The sequence below is a fragment of the Adiantum capillus-veneris genome, chromosome 30, assembly GCF_014529385.1.
Source record: "Adiantum capillus-veneris isolate H3 chromosome 30, ASM1452938v2, whole genome shotgun sequence".
In the NCBI taxonomy this organism is placed as follows: Eukaryota; Viridiplantae; Streptophyta; class Polypodiopsida; order Polypodiales; family Pteridaceae; genus Adiantum; species Adiantum capillus-veneris.
The window spans coordinates 93,948,106-93,966,850 of NC_140960.1; the positions used below are offsets into that span (position 1 = coordinate 93,948,106).

Genomic DNA, 18,745 nt, shown 5'->3' on the forward strand with positions numbered 1-18,745 from the left:
CAAGTCTCCGTGCCTGCAACGGACGCCCATTTTTTTCCGCCCTCAATCTTCCTCGAGATTCCCCCTTTCAACCTCGGCCGCCGATCCCATCTCTTTCTACCCGTGCCCTTTAGTGCCGGGGGGGGGGGGGTGGCTGCTCTACGGTGTCGTGCTCTGATCTCTCAACTTTTTGTGGTAGAGCTGGGGCATTCAGTAGCTTGGCGTTCTCCGTGGTTTGCTAGCTTAGGAGTTGGTCTTTGAGATAGCTTTTACTGCTTCCGGATTCACATACCTTGTACGAGGGACTGACAAAAACCCTATTTTCATGCTTACGGCCTTGGTCTAGAGACAGATATGCTCTCATTATTGTGCATGAGTTTGATACTCATCCTTGACTTGCGAGACACAATGTTTTCTAGGATTTGTTGCATCACACTATGGATTTTCTGGAAGGCTCACGTGCTCTTATGTTGGGCTCATAGCCTTCCCCTATATCAGCCACCTTTGTCAACTTTTGGTTGGAGTAGCTGCATACTCTTTGCAATTAGTGGGATACTCTAGCAGGCTTCTCAAGGATAGTGGAGCATTCAATTTTCAGACTATGGGCATGCTCTTGAGTATTTTGCAGCATGGATTGGCGGCACATCACATTATGCGGTGGTTCATGTTGGACGTTTAACATATACCACCTTGATGTATAGGTAGCACCCACAATGCACTCTTACAATTATGTGCTTCCATGGCCACGAATGAGGTCTTGTGCTGACGCCGCCGCAGTCGTGCCTATACTTGCTTAAGCCTTACACCGGCCGATTCCTCCGGTGCCTTTGCGGCTGCCCTCGACCATGCCACCTTTGTCGCTGTTGTGGTTTCGTCGTCTTTTGCTAGGGTGATTGCTTGCACTTTTATTGGTTTGCTCGCCCCTTTTTTTGGCTTCTTTCTTTTTCCTTGATTGAATTTGTTTGTTTTGGTTGTTTTTTCTTGTTTATTTTTTGTGGGTGTTTTAACTTTTTCCATGTTCCTAGGTGTGTGCGTGCACTGTGTGCTGGGTGGGTGTGCGTAGTGTGGGTATATAGTCACATGGAATGAGGAGCAGAACGTGAAATGAGAATAGGGAATGGGTATGGCAGACCCGAAAATGGCCATTTCTTGTGACTATGGTTTTCCATGCTCCCAGGTGTATGTGTGTGTGTAGTGTGGGTGGGTGGAGCTTGGCTCATGCGTGCTGCGGTTTTTTGCTACCCGCCGCCCCCCCAAATAAAAAGATCCTTCCATTAGTTAAGAAAATTATCAAAGGGCTAGAAACTGCCCCCTACAAGAGGGGGCTACATCAAAGTGTGGGGAGATTCTCCCATTGCAAAGATAAGATATGGACAATGATTGCTAATTAGGATATGGAAGGAGGAAACAACCACACTAGTGGGCGGTAATGCCATCTAGGCAACTTATGAACCATGGTGAAGAATGGCCTTGGTCGCCAAAGACGTAGGAAGGCCTCACGGCGCTCCCGCATGCTGTCGGAACTGCCTTGAAGTCTCTCAAACTGTCCTTGTGAGTGTATGAATCAGCTCAAGCCATGTCGCCTACAGTCTCCGCTGGTGGGGCATGTCGAGCCTCGAAGATGCGAAAGCATCGGGCTCTCCCGATGAACTAGTGTCAGGTTGCAGAGGACCTCCCAACAACACTCTCTATCTTCGCTCCACTCTTGAGGTACAAGCTCTGTGGCTAGCGGGAGTGTAGGCCGGCCCTCTTGTATTACAATCATCTTGCTAACTGAAGCCAGCTCAAAATGAAGTGCTGTGCCCGTGAGGGTGGACCAAGCTGCAACACTCTTTAAGTGTATTGGCTAGCTATTGAAAGTGTAGGCATCAACTGAAGAATCGGAAGCCAAACCTGTTGTACCATGGGGCAGCCCCATAGACAATGGCGCTGCCTCAAGTGGTGGTTTGAGGCAGCACATACTGTTGAATGGCCACTATGCACCAACCAACTCCCAACTACAGTAGCTCGATTGGCGATTAGCCATTGGAACATGGTGACTCTCCTTGGCTGGCTGCTGTCTCACAGGCGCTCCCAAAAGTCAGCCAAGAACTTTGATGTGAGATCCTCCTCTTGCCAATGAGCCATTGCAGCAGGGCTAGCCTCTCTCCATGCTGTCAGTATGTGATGTCTCAGCCGCGCTGTATATTGAAAAAAGGGGGTCCCTGTGTGATTGGTCGGAGTATTCCAGAACCATTGCCGGGTCCCACTGCACTCGCATCAGAGGGCAGCTCTGTCTCAAGAGCTGATGGGTTTGGATCTATCACGCTGCTCCTCCCATTGATGGCCACAACTCGAATCTGCTGATAGCAACACTTTGCTGCCTCTGGTGCCTCAATAGTGATTGTGTGGAGACGACCCTCTCTTTGAACCTCAAAGAACATGTAGAAACTTGTGTCTGTGCAAGCCCTTACTGCAATGAGGACCTCCAGTCGAGTGAGCCCCCATCCAACAAAGAGCCGCCGGCTCAAGAGGGGTGTGCCACTTGGCTGGTAGTGTCAGGTGCAACGGAATAGAATAAGTGTTTTGCTCGGATCTAGTACTCCGCACACAAATACAAGGGACACTTTACTTCACTTGAAAGAACAGAATTGAACTGAAAGAAAGAGAGAGACAAGAGAGGGAAAAGAGACGACATAGGGATGTCGGGTCCCAACCCTCAAGGGCCTCCTAACTCTGTTGCCAGAGCAAGTACTTTCTTTATTCTTGCACAATGCTACTACAATGATGCTGATGCTAATGGATACTGGCACTACTGATGTTGCGTATTGGGTACTAAAGGGGTACTGAGGTACTAAGGTTCTATGTCGAAGACGATGATGTCGACGACGAGGTACTGATGGGTCTATGTTGATGACGATGAGGTTGAGGACGGGTACTATCGGTTCTATGTCGAAGACGGGGAGGTCGACGACAAGGTCTATGTTGAAGACGATGAAGTCCACGACGAGGTACTAAGGGTCTTTGTCGACGACGGTACTGTGTTGAAGACGGTGAAGCCGACGACGGTTCTGCTCGTCTATGTCGACGACGATGATGTCGACGATGACGACAATGGTGATTGTGACGATGATGGAGGTGTCGTCGTCAAGATAGGAACTTCGATGACGATGACGATGACGATGACGATGATGATGTCGACGACGATGATGGAGTCGATGACGACGACGTCAAGGCTGAAAACTGAAAACGCTAGATGCTCTGCTATGGATCTGCTACCATGGCGACACTGCGGGGCTGATCTGCTACTGTGGTGGCACTGTGGGGCTGAAATGCAAAAACACTAGGCTGATCTGTCTGAATTCTGAAAACGCTGGCTGATTTGGTGCTAGATGGGGAATCTTGCGAGGATTTGCAACTGGAAGGGAGCGGGTTCTCGCAAGGCTAAGGCTGAAAATTGGAAACGTTGGGCTGTCTGCTAAAATCTGAAAACGCTAGGCTGATCTGGGTCTTCTTCTTCTTGAGAAAACGCTAGGGCTCCTGCTGAGGTGCTATCTGATTGCTGGGTGCCTGCCTCTTTGTGTCCCTGCTTCTTCTGCTTCTACTGAGTGCCCAATGGGTTTCTTTTATAGATCTTTAGCAATTTGCCCTACCTACTTTTCCAACAAACTCACAAAAAGAATTCCAAAAGTCACTTTTAATAAAATGACTTATAAAAGGTGGTTCACACGGTAAAATGCCTGCATGATGAAATGAATGTTCTTGTGCAAGAGAGGGTATGCAAGTGTGATTGGCCTGGACATGCACGCTCTGCTAGACGCTCACATAGGTGCCAGGCTCAGTCGTAAGCTAAGACTCATGCTAGACTAAGGCAGAAGCGTGTCCACGTGGCGCAAGTGAAGTGCGCACGTGACAGGTAGTGTTAAAGTCATAGCATCTCAAATGAATGGCTCAATGTGATCCCAATATTTATTTTGGCTTTAGGTATTTATTTTACTTATTTGTTAAATCTTGGGTAGGGCAATTTGTCTAATCTAGTATATAAGCAACCCTCAGTCCCCATTGTAAATCATCAATTTCATTGCCAAGGTTGATTGGTTCAGAAGTCTCTCTCTCTCTCTCTCTCGCGTGCATCTCTCCTTGGTCCATCGCTTCCGCATGGTCAACTTTGACATGGTATCAGAGCTATGTGCTCGAAGACCTTGGAGGCGACCCGCACGCGTTGAGAAGAGCAATTTCTGGTGGCGTTTCCTTCATTGCTCCATCATGCGTATTAAAACATAGCTGTTGGAAGCGCCGTCGTCCACCTCCCCTCCCTTTATTGTGGCCGTCGCCATTGAGCCTGCTGCTAGCGTTTTACGTTGGCTGTAGGGACAGTTTCTGGCAATACTACCCGCCCTTTGCATTTTGAGATGCTCTGCGGTAGATGTACTTGGCGGTGATGACAAATTTCTCTCTCCCCGCCCCCTCGCGCAGTCAGCGTTTTAAAACGCTGCAGCTTCTCCTAATTGCCGGCAGAGCGTTGACTCCCCTTCTCGCCCTCTTTTTGTTCCGATCTACAAGGCCTTGCTACCAGCGTTTTAAAACGCTGTATATGGATTTGCCTTGGGAGTTGAAGCTCAGAGAGGGGCACCAAAGGAAGTTTTTCCTTGATTGGCTTTGAGAGGTGAGAAAGCGGTTCGCAAGGGCAACAAATCTTCGATCGAAAATTTTGAGCGGCTTGGTGGAATCTAAGGCCTCTTTGAAGTGCGAGAAGAACAACAAATCTCCAGATCTCGTACCTTCAACATGCCCCCCCCCCCCCCCCCCCCCCCCCCCCCCCCTTGCCCTAGCGCTAGCGACAACAATGACCAACACCGACTATTGGCTATGGAAAGTGGATTGATCAGTACCCAGTTAGCGGCCTATGCATGGACGAAGTTCTCAAGGAAGCCGTCAATTTGTTTGGCTTGGGATTGTGAAGCCAAAAGCTAATGTACGAGGTTGCTAGAGGACAGAGGCAAAGAAATGCTTGACAAGGACGGCATGAGAAGTGCTCAGTTAGTTGCCTCGGTGCCCACGAGGTCCGAGAGCCGTTGTTATAACTGCGAGAAGATGCTTCGTTTGGCTCGGGAATGCAAAGCCAAAGGCAAAAGCAGGAACTCACAAAAGGACAAAAGCAAAGGCAAGCTGGACAAAGATAACGGTGATAAAGATTTGACAGAGGAGATCTGCATGGCACACGTGGTGGCGGCCATAGTGGCCAAAACGCCAAATTTCTAGTCAAGTGGCCGTTGCTACCACTAGATTCAGCCAGAAAGAGGCTTGTGAGTGGCAAAGGGGGGGAAATAGTGCTCCCTATTGTAAGGTTCTACGGGGCTAGGCTAGGGTGCCGGTGAGGATCCATGGCAATAGAGAGAACGTGCAGATCAAGGCAGAACGAGAAAGAGAGAGAGCAGCCTTTGACACAATGAAAACAATACGCTTGTATTAGATTGATTGAAAGCTTTTTACATATATAGGAAAAACTAGCCGCCATGCAATCTCCACATAAGGAGTGGCTCACAATTGAGTGTGTATCTGCATACCATAAGAGAGTATTCCCACGAGTACCAATGGGCTTGAACCCAACAATCCCCCCCCCTCAAGCCCAAACTAGACTCACCACTCTCATGACATTGAGTTTTAGGTTTACTTTTAACCATGAGTTTTAGGTATACTCATACTATAACCGGCCCGTACAACGTAGAGGGTGGTACTATTTCAATTACCTGTTAACTTTACACAGAGCACTGAGAAGGGAAGAGAACACAATTGCGTCCAGCGACTAGAATGTCACTGCGCACACGAGACCGACACCCTGTAGGCCCCAAAGACTGGCGCCCCTTTCGGTATTTCTTTATTCAAATTAAGGTAGACGATCCGACCACTTAGCACAAGCTTTCACAAAGCTGTCCAAACCTGGCGAGGGCTGAAAACGCAGGTTTTCGACCGGATTTCGACAGCATAACGGCGCAAAAACCCCAATAGGTCAAAAACACCTGTCTAGGACGGATTCCCTCGATATCTGGAAGCTTTTTGGTGAGCTGTCACAGAAATTCAGCGGGCTGTAATTCTCTGTTTTTCACTGCCGGGAGCCCAAAAGCCTGTACACGCATCCCAAGGCTCTCACGAGGCTCCCCCGATGTTCCCTTGCAGTTTAGGTGCGAAACCCTAAACCTGCAGAAAAACACAGCAGGCTGTAATTCCCTGTTTCGGATCGTTTTTAGCGAGCTAACACGCCTACGCGTGTCCCAAGGGCTCCCGCACGCAATGGGACAGTTCCCCTATGAATTGGACAAGTTTTCATGCGAGAAAACTCTCCAAACTCACAATCTTTCGTGATGGGACTGTGCGTGCCTGTGGGGGATTAGCAATTAGCTAATCCGGTTCCTGTTCAGAAGGCTCTTGCCTTGGCAAACGTGCATAAACCCCCAGAATTGTACATAGGTCAAATGAGAAGCCCACTAGTGGGGCATAACATACTGTACGTAGGGGAGAAAGAGAGCAGTATGTAGCGTGCGGGGCATCACTCCCGTCACCATACTGTGCATAGAGGGCAAGGTAAGCATTCCATAGCTTCTGTACGTGCTACAATCCACCTGAGGCTGAAAATGGCGCCCCCTTTGTTGATATGCAGCTCGTTTTTGCCTCCCAGAGTGGCAGAATCGCTCACAGGCTGACACGTCGCCCAGTTTCCGAGTTTGGGCTTTCCCTGCTAAAATATCTCAACTGGTGCGTCAGTTGACTTGGCAGCAGAGCAATAAAATGTTCCCCTTGTCATTCCAGAGCTAATGATGCGAACACATTTTCCGATAAAAAATAGCAGTTCCCTAAATTTTAGGAGATGCTTCCATGGCGTCCCTATCGGTCTCCTGACCATCATTGAAGACTACCATTTGACCAACATCTACAATGTGGGTTAATTTACCGGCCCCTTTCAACTTATAAAGTTGCAGTGACTTGACGAGTGGCCCAAATTCCAGTTTGGCGCACACGAGCTTTCATACTCATCAGAATTCAGTGCTAACTGGCCCGGGCAGTCCCTGTCTGACCGACCTAGATCCCCGATGTGAGAAACCCATCTGGCTGCAGTCGTTTCACACTGACCATGCAATGTCCACTTGCACCTTTTCAAGGGTTTTGGGACAAACAAGTAAAAATAAAATAAATATATCTAATACTTATTTACGGAAGGCAACAGGAAAAATACACCTCCTGGTGACACACCCCACCCTTGAAATACTGCAAGCGACCTCGCTTGCATGCCAATAATACATGCAGTATCTCCTGATATCACATATATTCTATGATGGGAATCCAAGATATACATGCTTCCGGAAATGTAGCGTTGGACGATTAAACAATCCCACCAACCTGGCTACGACACATATATCAAGCATAGAAGTCTTCTAGTGTACTCTTGAGCACAAACTTCTCTAGCTAAATTCTGTATGGAAAGAGTAGATACAATTGCTTAACTACTCTCTTGAGCATCATGAACCATGCTCTTGCCTTGCTCCAAAAAGGTTGCATCAAGTCACTGTGGGTTCCATTTGAAAGGCCTCAAGATACAATTGCAATAGCTGAGGTGAATCAAGCAATTCAGACTCTTCCATCCATTTGGCATCTAATGATGGATAGTTCTTGAACTTCACCAAATAGCGTCTTGCAACCTTTCCTCTAACCTTTCTTTCTTTATGTGCCAATATCTGTTCAGGAACAAGGATTTCATCCAATTCTTCCACTTCGGGTTGTTCCTCATCAAGCATATTCTTTGGCACATCACCAACAAAGGGCCTTAGAAGGCTGACATGAAAAGCATTATGTATTTTCCAACCTTCTGGTAGCTTTAACTTGTAAGCTACATCGCTGATCTTTTCTGAAATCTGAAAAGGACCATAATATCGCATACTGAGCTTAGGAAACAAGCGTTCCTTGCCTTTCCTTTTCCTTAACCTGGCCTTTTCAAAGCGCAAAAGTACCCAATCACCAAGTGAAAATACAAGTTCACGACGGTGACGATCAGCAGCTTTCTTTTGCTTAGCCTGAGTCTTCTCAAGAGCAATCTTTATCTTCCTGTATGTTTCATCCATATCTTGCACATACTTGTTTGCCTCAAATATCTTGTCCTTAGTCTGCAAAATGGGTGGGACTTTCTTTCCTCCTTCCACTATCTCAAACGGTGCCTTACCTGTTGATGTATGCACAGTGTTATTGTAAGCATATTCAACCAATGGGAGATGGTGTTCCCAAGTTGCCTTGTGCTCTGAGACATAACATTTGAGTAGGTCCAAGACAGTAGAATTTGCCTCTTCTGACTGTCCATCAGTTTGCGGATGAAACGAAGAAGAGAACTTGAGCGTAGTGCCCATGTTCTCAAACAATGCCTTCTAGAAAAGACTCGTCATACGTGGATCCCTGTCACTGACAATTGACTGAGGCATCCCATGATATTTAAAGATATTGCTCATGAATATCTTGACCATGTGTTCTGGCTTTATCTTCTTCCTAACAGGAATGAAATGGGCCTGCTTACTGAACCTACAAATGATAGTCCAAATCCCATCATTTCCTGTTTGCGTCCTTGGAAGATCAAAGATAAAGTCCATTGCTATACTTTCCCATGGCCTATCAGGGATCGGCAATGGCTGCAACAATCCCGGTTGCTTTTGTCTGTCAAATTTGACTTTTTGGCATACTAAGCATGATCTTACAAATGTGTCAACATCTTGACGCAAAGCTGGCCAATAGAAGAATGCCTCAACCCCTTTCACTGTCGCATCAATTCCACGATGCCCAGCATGAGGTGGAGCATGACTTTCCATCAAAATCTTTGGCCGTAACTGTTTAGTAACGCATAACTTTCCATGCATCATGAGAAAGTCATTCTTAAGCATATAGTGCTCATGATGTTGCCCATCAACAAGCTGGTCATAGATCCTTGCAAAATCTGAATCTTCAGCATATTGTGTCTTCATTTCATCTAGTTCACAATGGTACGGAATTGACATTGCTGAAATTTGGGGCTTTCGTGACAACGCATCAGCCACCACGTTCTTTTTCCCTTGCACATGCACAATCTGAAAATGGAACATTGACAAGATGTTTGCCCATCGCATGTGCTTCTCAGACAACTTCGTCTGTGTAAGAAAGTATCGCAAGGTTTGATGATCCGTTTGGACAACAAAATCAGCCCCTAGCAAATAGTGTTTCCAACTAGTGAGAGCATGAATTACTGCCAGCAATTCTTTCTCATAGACTTGCAAGTTCCTTTCAGTCTTCAAAAGAATTCTGCTCTCATATGCGACTACTCGGCCATTCTGCATTAAAACTGCACCAAGACTATGGCCACACGCATCACATTGAACCACAAAAGGTTTAGAAAGATCAATTACTGGATCTGAAGTCAGCTTCTCTTTCAAGTGTTTGAACGCTAAAATTTCCTTGGCTGTCCACTTGAAAGTAACTCCTTTTCCTTGCAGTGCATGGAGTGGAGAAGCAATCTCAGCAAAATTTCGGATGAACCTCCTGTAATAGGAACATAAGCCTAGAAAGCTTCGAATGTCATGTACGGACTTCAAGTCTGGCCATGACCTAATTGCTTCCACTTTAGCGGGATCCATGCGTACCCCATCCTTTGAAACAATGTGCCCAAGGAAGTGAATCTCTTGCAAAAAGAATTCACTCTTCTTCGCATTAATGAGTAGCCTGTTCTTACGTAACTCATTGAAAACTGCAGTCAAGTGATCCCTATGCTCCTCTTCAGACTTTGAGTAGACAATCATGTCATCAAAGAAGGTACCCACGAAGTTTCTATGTGGTCTAAAAATTCTGTCCATCATTCTATTAAATGTGGCAGGAGCATTTGTGAGACCAAATGGCATGACAAGAAACTCATAGAGACCAAATGTTGTGCTGAACGCAGTCTTATGGACATCTTCTGGTCTAATGCGTATCTGATGATACCCGCTCTTTAGGTCTATTCTTGTAAACAATGACGCTCTCTCAAGCCGATCAAGAATGTCATCTATCCTCGGTATGGGGAACCTGTTCTTGATAGTATTCTTATTCAAGGCGCGATAGTCAATGCACATGCACCATGAACCATCCTTCTTCTGCACTAAGAGTACAGGCGAACAAAAAGGGGATGAACTGGGCTGAATCAGCCCCTTCTCTAAAAGCTTGTTGACCTGACCCATAATCTCTTTCTGCTGGGCTGCACTAACCCTGTATGGTGGTCTATTCGGTGGACTAGAACCTGGCACAAGATCTATAGTATGATCCTCAGGTCTCTCATGAGGTAACTCCCCTGGCAAAGAGTCCGAAAAACAATCACTGAAACCACTCAAAAAAGTTGACCTGTCTTTATCTAAGGTAGACAAATTAGATACTCTTTATCTAAGGTAGACAAATTAGATACAACTTGAGGTACTTTTGCAAAGATCAAGTACGCAGAAAGATGATTCTTTATTACAGATGAAATAGCAGAAGCAGAAACAACTGGAACAGACTCGCCTTTAAGCTTTACATCAAGGACATGAGTCTTTCCTCTATGTACAAGGGTAATCTTTTTGTTGTAAGTATCCACCATAGCATGCAACCTGTAACACCATGGGATACCCAATAACACATCACAGCCCTCAAGTGGCATAATATGAAGCTCTTCCACATCGACATAACTCTGAATGTGTAGACGAAGCTTTCCCAGAATGGGAGTAACAGGCTCTGAATGTCCTGGGCATGCCAAACCTGCTTCGCCTGTCATACCCATCTCCTCTGCACGAATGCCCAACTTTGATGCCAATTCTGGTGATATGAAATTTGCACGGGCTCCTGGATCAAAGAAAACCAGCACTGTCTGGTCTCTAACTTGGCCCCAAGCTCTGCAAAGCTGCGTGGCATCTGTGTTTGGCTGGTCTCCAACCAAATTTGGAACAAGTCTTGCACTCGGCTTTGGCTTCTTCCCTTTATGGTCTGACTTGTCATCCTTATCCTGTGACTTCTTCTGTGGGCACTCATTTGCAAAGTGTCCTTCCTGTTCACAAATGTAGCATTTCTTGGCCTCCCTAAGAGCTTTCCTTTCTTGAAAAGTTTTGCCAGAAAAATGCCTTTTTTGTCCTTGTTCTCGTTCCGAAGAAGATTTAGACTGCTTCTTGGACGTATCAGCTTCTTCAGTGGAGGGCTTCTTTGTGGGAGGCTCAGAAGGCTTTGCTGCAACATTGCCCTTGGCTGAAAACTGTTTGCCCTGGGACCCTTTCTTGTGGCTATTAAATCCATCGGAATCTCTCTTCGACAGATTGCTGGCCACTCTTGCATTCTCTATCAACTGAAACATATTCATGACAGTAGTCTTTGTGCAGTAGTCCCTGATTTTCTTGGGCAATCCGCAACAGTACTTCTCAATCTGTTCTGACAATGGCACAAACCTGTAAGAGGTGACTGGCAACAGTGCGGCCCAAAACTATTTATTGTACTCTTCCAAATTCGCACACTGTTTAGCATTCAACTCGTGCCATTTTGTCATCACATCCACTTCAAAAGTGTTTGTCAACCATGCAAGCGCAAAAAGCTGTTTGAATTGGACCCACGTTGTTGGGGCTTGACCTTGGTTCAACAATGCGGTCCACCATTGAAGCGCATTCCCTTTCAAGAAAGTGGCAGCCTTGCGTATCTTTGAAGATTCCGTGAAGTTGCCTCCAGCATAAGCTGCATCGAACTGCTGTATAAAGGTCAAAGCCTTTAATTGGTCCTCAGTTCCTCTGAAAGTTTCAAACTTCACTCCCTGCCCACCTTCCTTGTAATCCTTAGGCTGACTCAAAGGAGCCACATTATCATAAACAGGTGCATGTAACAGTGGTGCTCCATGAGTGTTCATTGAACATTCCAGCACTCGCATCAACTGTTTTCCCTGTCATATCTGCATTTTGTACGTATGGCTGCGAAAAACAAGCCATACCAAATTGTGTTCCAGGCACTCGAAACTGGCCATAGGCACCCTGAAAACCTGGTTGGACACCCATGTTCGCGTACATAGGGTTACCCATGCCTGTTTGCATTGTCCCGAACACATTCCCTGGCATATAACCTGTGGAAGGTCCAGCCATAGCTTGAAACACTGAACCACCTCCAAAATAACCAGGATAAGTATTAGGTAATGGAAGGGTCTGACGCATAGCCTGTTCATTGCTCCCTTGACCATTCACAAACGGTTCCTGTCCAGCTAAAGCAAGTTGCTTTGGATCATTGGACACCGCTAGTTGCTCAACCACATGGGCTTTCCCTCGAGCATCATGAGTCCTCTGCGCATTGGAAATCTCCTTTTCCTGCAACGGCTCAGTCATGCCCTGTGTAGGAGGCTGAAAACCCTCTGTCGGAGCCTGTAAGAATTCCTGCATCCTTGGGTTGTTAGCCAACTGCTGAAACATGTCCATGCAACAACGCAGTTGAGTTCTAAACAACCTGTCCTCTTCTTGAAGAGTTGAAGGAATTTTCTCTGTGCCATGTGAGGAAGATCCCTCTTCAGGTACTTGGTCTCTCTTCTCTGCCATATCGACAAGCTCTGTGTTGCTTTCACCCACAACAATCCACGCTGCACTTTTTGAAGAAAAAGTGACTATCCCGTCGATGGAACCATATAACCGGCCCGTACAACGTAGAGGGCGGTACTATTTCAATTACCTGTTAACTTTACACAGAGCACTGAGAAGGGAAGAGAACACAGTTGCATCCAGCGACTAGAATTTCACTGCGCACACGAGACCGACACCCTGTAGGCCCCAAAGACTGGCGCCCCTTTCGGTATTTCTTTATTCAAATTAAGGTAGATGATCCGACCACTTAGCACAAGCTTTCACAAAGCTGTCCAAACCTCGCGAGGGCTGAAAACACAGGTTTTCGACTGGATTTCGACAGCATAACGGCGCAAAAACCCCTGTAGGTCAAAAACACCTGTCTACGACGGATTCCCTCGATATCTGGAAGCTTTTTGGTGAGCTGTCACAGAAATTCAGCGGGCTGTAATTCTCTGTTTTTGACTGTCGGGAGCCCAAAAGCCTGTACACGCATCCCAAGGCTCTCACGAGGCTCCCCCGATGTTCCCTTGCAGTTTAGGTGCGAAACCCTAAACCTGCAGAAAAACACAGCAGGCTGTAATTCCCTGTTTCGGATCGTTTTTAGCGGAGCGAACACGCCTACGCGTGTCCCAAGGGCTCCCGCACGCAATGGGACAGTTCCCTTGTGAATTGGACGAGTTTTCACGCGAGAAAACTCTCCAAACTCGCAATCTTTCATGATGGAACTGTGCGTACCTGTGGGGGATTAGCAATTAGCTAATCCGGTTCCTGTTCAGAAGGCTCTTGCCTTGGCAAACGCGCATAAACCCCCAGAACTGCACATAGGTCAAATGAGAAGCCCACTAGTGGGGCATAACATACTGTACGTAGGGGAGAAAGAGAGCAGTATGTAGTGTGCGGGGCATCACTCCCGTCACCATACTGTGCATAGAGGGCAAGGTAAGCATTCCATAGCTTCTGTACGTGCTACAATCCACCTGAGGCTGAAAATTGCGCCCCCTTTGTTGATATGCAGCTCGTTTTTGCCTCCCAGAGTGGCAGAATCGCTCACAGGCTGACACGTCGCCGAGTTTCCGAGTTTGGGCTTTCCTTGCTAAAAATATCTCAACTGGTGCGTCAGTTGACTTGGCAGCAGAGCAATAAAATGCTCCCCTTGTCATTCCAGAGCTAATGATGCGAATACATTTTCGGGTCAAAAATAGCAGTTCCCTAAATTTTAGGAGATGCTTCCATGGCGTCCCTATCGGTCTCCTGACCATCATTGAAGACTACCATTTGACCAACATCTACAATGTGGGTTAATTTACTGGCCCCTTTCAACTTATAAAGTTGCAGTGACTTGACGAGTGGCCCAAATTCCAGTTTGGCGCACACGAGCTTCCATACTCATCAGAATTCAATGCTAACTGGCCCGGGCAGTCCCTGTCTGACCGACCTAGATCCCCGATGTGAGAAACCCATTTGGTTGCAGCCGTTTCACACTGACCATGCAATGTCCACTTGCACCTTTTCAAGGGTTTTGGGACAAACAAGTAAAAATAAAATAAATATATCTAATACTTATTTACGGAAGGCAACAGGAAAAATACACCTCCTGGTGACACATACACCGTGAGTTTTAGGTTCTCTCACAACCAAGGGTTTTGGTATACCCATAACCTGGTGCTACCACAATGAAACCCCCCGTCAAACACATAGGGTGTAGGTCAAAGTAGCTACCATCGTATGGAGTTTTTGTTTACTGCCAAACCTTTTTAGGTTTCCCAATAACCTCATGAGAAGTGGTTTATTTGCAATTGGCTAAGAACAAAACATGGAAGAGTTCAACCTCCTGAAACATTGAGTAGAAGCCCCTCCCTTGACACGGGTGTGTGCGTACTTCTCTCAGACAACCATCAGAGTGGAAATTACAAGAGTTTGAGGACAACCGATAGGGTAAAACAAAGACATAACCATAATAAACCTACGACACTGAATAGGAGAAAATAGCTTAAACTCTGCATGTGTTGATTGACCAGCTCGTTGTAGCAAACCTTTAATTTGGGTGCACTTGAACCTTCTGCATGCTTTATATGTATCATCTACAGTTATTCCAATGTACCCAATCAATAATTTTGGATGGCTCCTGCTCCTGCAGACAATTTCTTACCAAATCATACGATGTGTGGGCAACTAAGTAATGCCCTTTGCAATTGCTGGCAAGTGTTGGTGCTGTAGATGAACAAAGTAGCACAAACTCTAGCTTCTCAAAATGCTCTTTTGTTGTAGGAACAAAATCGACAAAAGTAGACGTTGACAACATTGTTAGACAAAATATAGGGGCATTTTGATATGCTAAAAACATGCCACCACCGTTGCCAAGCACCACCTTGTCGGCTACAGCCATTGCCATTGACAAGGGAATTTTGAAATGCACCCTTGACAACTCTATGCTTTGTAGTAGCATTTTGATATGCTAGTTAAAATGCAACCACCTTCTGCAGTGGTATTTTGATATGCTAGCGAAAATGTGTAGTATTGCTGCCTTGTGCAGTGGCGTTTTGAGAAGCATGCCAAGCACCACCTTGTCGGCTACAGCCATTGCCATTGACAAGGGAATTTTGAAATGCACCCTTGACAACTCTATGCTTTGTAGCAGCATTTTGATATGCTAGTTAAAATGCAACCACCTTCTGCAGTGGTATTTTGATATGCTAGCGAAAATGTGTAGTATTGCTGCCTTGTGCAGTGGCGTTTTGAGAAGCATGCAACCACCTTCTGCAGTGGTATTTTGATATGCTAGTTAAAATGCAACCACCTTCTGCAGTGGTATTTTGATATGCTAGCGAAAGCATGTAGTATTGCTGCCTTGTGCAATGGCGTTTTGAGAAGCACTCATTATAGGGTGAGTTTGTATACAAACTCACCCTATAATGAGTGCTTGCCTCGTCCTTGCCGACTGGCTGTTGCATACAACGTTTCAATATGTTGCCTTTGATGTGTACCAAACCTATAGAGCGTTTTGATATGCTCCAATCTACCGCTTTAAGCCGCTTGTAGAACAACCAAGGATGCCGCTTCTAGCACTGTCGTCAAGGAGCTCCGCTGTGAGCGTGTTAGAACGCCCTCTTGGGCCAATACCACTGTAAGGTTCTACGAGGCTAGGGTGGATGCTGTCGGTGAGGATCCATGGCAATAGAGAGAACGTGCAAATCAAGGCAGAACGAGAAAGAGACAGAGCAGACTTCGACACAATGAAAATAACACGCTTGTATTAGATTGATTGAAAGCTTTTTACATATACAGGAAAAACTAGCCACCATGCAATCTCCACATAAGGAGTAGCTCACAACTGAGTGTATATCTGCATGCCATAAGAGTATTCCTAGGGGCAACAAAGGGCTTGAACCCAACACCTACAAATAATTTGGACCCATGTGTTGGAGTTCAAGTCATAGTCACAAGGGACGCATTCCGGGACGGAGAACCGGGGAGGGGGGACGGGACTCAAATGGATTTTTAGTGTAAAAAAGAGGGCGGGACGGCAAGTGGAGACGGGAAGCCCGAAAAAGGGCGTCCCCTGTTACTATGGTTCAAGTTATCGATGTTTGAACCAGTGGTTCGGAGTTCAGTGCAGGTGCACAAGGAACCAATGCGACATATCTAAAACACTACGGATGAGTGCAGCAATCCATTGTTATTGGTTGGATTATGGACAGGATGTGTGTCAAAGTTCATTGTATAGGAAAGTTTGGACGTGATGTGTTCACAGTTCACGAATGGGGATTCTTGGATGTGGGTGTTCTACAGTTAACTGATGCTCAAGATGGCATTTTTCTAATGTAAAATACAGGTGGTAACATAACTGAGGTGTATCCAGTAGTCCAAGGCCTTCTGCTGGGGTGTCGATGGTAGCTTCTTCATCGACTTGATCTTCCTACATATGTCTACTATGGGCTGCAGAGAGGGTGTTAAAAGTTATAGCATCTTTAGCGAACAGCCCAATGTGATTCCAATATTTATTTTGGCTTTAAGAATTTATTTTACTTATTTGTCAAATCTTGGGTAGGGCAATTTGTCGAAGCTAGTATATAGAAAATGCTCAACCCTCATTGTAAATCATCAATTTCATTGCCAAGGTTGGTTGGTTTAGAAGTCTCTCTCTCTCTCTCTCTCTCTCTCTCTCTCTCTCTCTCTCTCTCTCTCTTATCTCTCCTTGGTCCATTGCTTCCGCATCGTCAACTCTGACAGGTAGAACCTCGACACATGCTCTTGTCAGACTTCAGGCATCTCTCTGGATTCGTATAGTCGCTCCCAATTTTTGCTAGGGACAGGTGTTAGGGAGTGAGGGCTGTTTTGTGGTTGTGCTCGACCAGTGAGGTTGTTTCTCATGTCGGGTTGGGTTTAGCCATGTTTAGCCTTGGGTTTTGGCTTGGTTCTAGGGCCATGCAGGCTCTTGATGCCCTACGTATTTTTCCCCCAGTGCACTATGTTGCTCACATGCCTAGACTTGGACACCCCAAGTCTAGAATCTGTCGCGACACAAAAGAGAGATTCACTAAAAAAAAAAACTTCACAACTTTAAAATCATAGTTCAATTTGGTCGACACAGCCCCGTGTAGTTCCGTGCGTAGAGAGATTGGCCCCAAAGACTGGCGCCCCTTTCGGTATTTCTTTTGTATTAATCTTTGAGCAAAGTACAACTCCCGTAGGGGTCCTCTGCTCTTAGATTCTATGTCCAGATGCTCTGAGAAGTGAGGCCCCTAAGGGTCCTTTTATTCTTACAAGGGATGCCAAAACCAAAGCCTCAAAAGCAGTTAAACTCAAAAGCAGTGAAACTCAAAAGCATTGAGTCCCAAAAGCAATGGTCCCTAAAAGTTGGCCCCAAAAAGCAGCAACGCTTTTTGTAGAATTCTGTTTAGTGCCGCGTCATCAGCTTGTCAGCGCGATTTACGGGCTGCCTGTCAGCGCCATTTGCGGACTTTCGTATTGTCTGCCACGTCACCTGTCCGTACTGCCTGTCCATGTTAGCCTTTCTGCCTAGGTGGTCATGCAATGTCATCACTTTGTGACATACTCCCCTCTTGAAAGAATTGTAATCGCCCTCGATTACGCCTGCAAAACAGACAGAGGCCATAAACCAGTTCAGTAGACACTGACTCTAAGTATCGACGCACTAGACGACACCAATCCAACAGTTGTACAAAGACGACAGTCACATCACATCAGATCACATTCACATTCACATTACATAGAGTCTAGGACCATGATTCCTTGCGACGTATTTAGCAATCGCATCTAGATCCGCACTGGACCTCACTGGTGTCGATTTAACTAATCCCATGTCGCGATCATGTCCATGGATTTTGTGTTGGTCTAGGAGCATGATTCGTGGCAACGTATTTAACAACCGCATCTAGATCTATCCCAGATCTCACTGATGTCGGATTAGCTAATCCCATATTGCGATCATGTCCATAGATTTCTGCACTCAAGCACTGTCGTGTGCGAATAATCATTCCATCTACACTCCCGCATTGTCATGTGGAAGTCATCATTTCCGGGGATCCCAATCCATCACACAATAAGTTCATACTGAACAAAGTGGTTCAATCATTCAGTTCTAGCTGTGTGGCCATCTCATCCCACACGAACTCTTAATGCGCTGACGACAGTTCCATTGAATCATTCTTGATTCAAAATTCACGATTCAATGTCAGGTTCATTTGGGAGTTGTCATCATCATTTCATTCTCGATTTTCACTTGTAATTTGCACACAATTAGCAAGTTCTTCCAGAAAACATTAATTTCATACATAAATCAAACTCATCTTCAAAAATTCCTATTTCTAAGCTCTTCATTCACACACTTAGTTCATACTAAACACAGTGTTTCAATCATGTAGTCATCTCATCCGTCCAGAAGTCTTGATGCACCTAGATCCTTGTGTAGCCATCTCATCCCGCGCTCACAACAATATCCAGTCATCTCATTCACATGGAAATCTTGATGCACTAGAATCACCATCATTCATTCAAAGTTCATGATTCTTATCTCGAATCGTGATCGGGTTCATTCCGGAGCTGTCGTCGCTTCCAATTCGTCATAGGAGACTTCCACGTCCGATTCAGAGGGCAGGGTGGCATCTTATTCTCGATTTCACCTGCAAAACATGCAAAATTTTAAGCAAATGGTTCACCTCATTGCAAAAGGG

General features: G+C 45.9%; 1 protein-coding gene across 1 annotated transcript in view; it reads left to right on the forward strand.

The window, feature by feature from the left end:
* Positions 1 to 18,745, forward strand: part of LOC147418427 (Peptidyl-tRNA hydrolase II (PTH2) family protein) — an 88,312-nt gene that overhangs the window by 975 nt on the left and 68,592 nt on the right. The window lies entirely within an intron of this gene.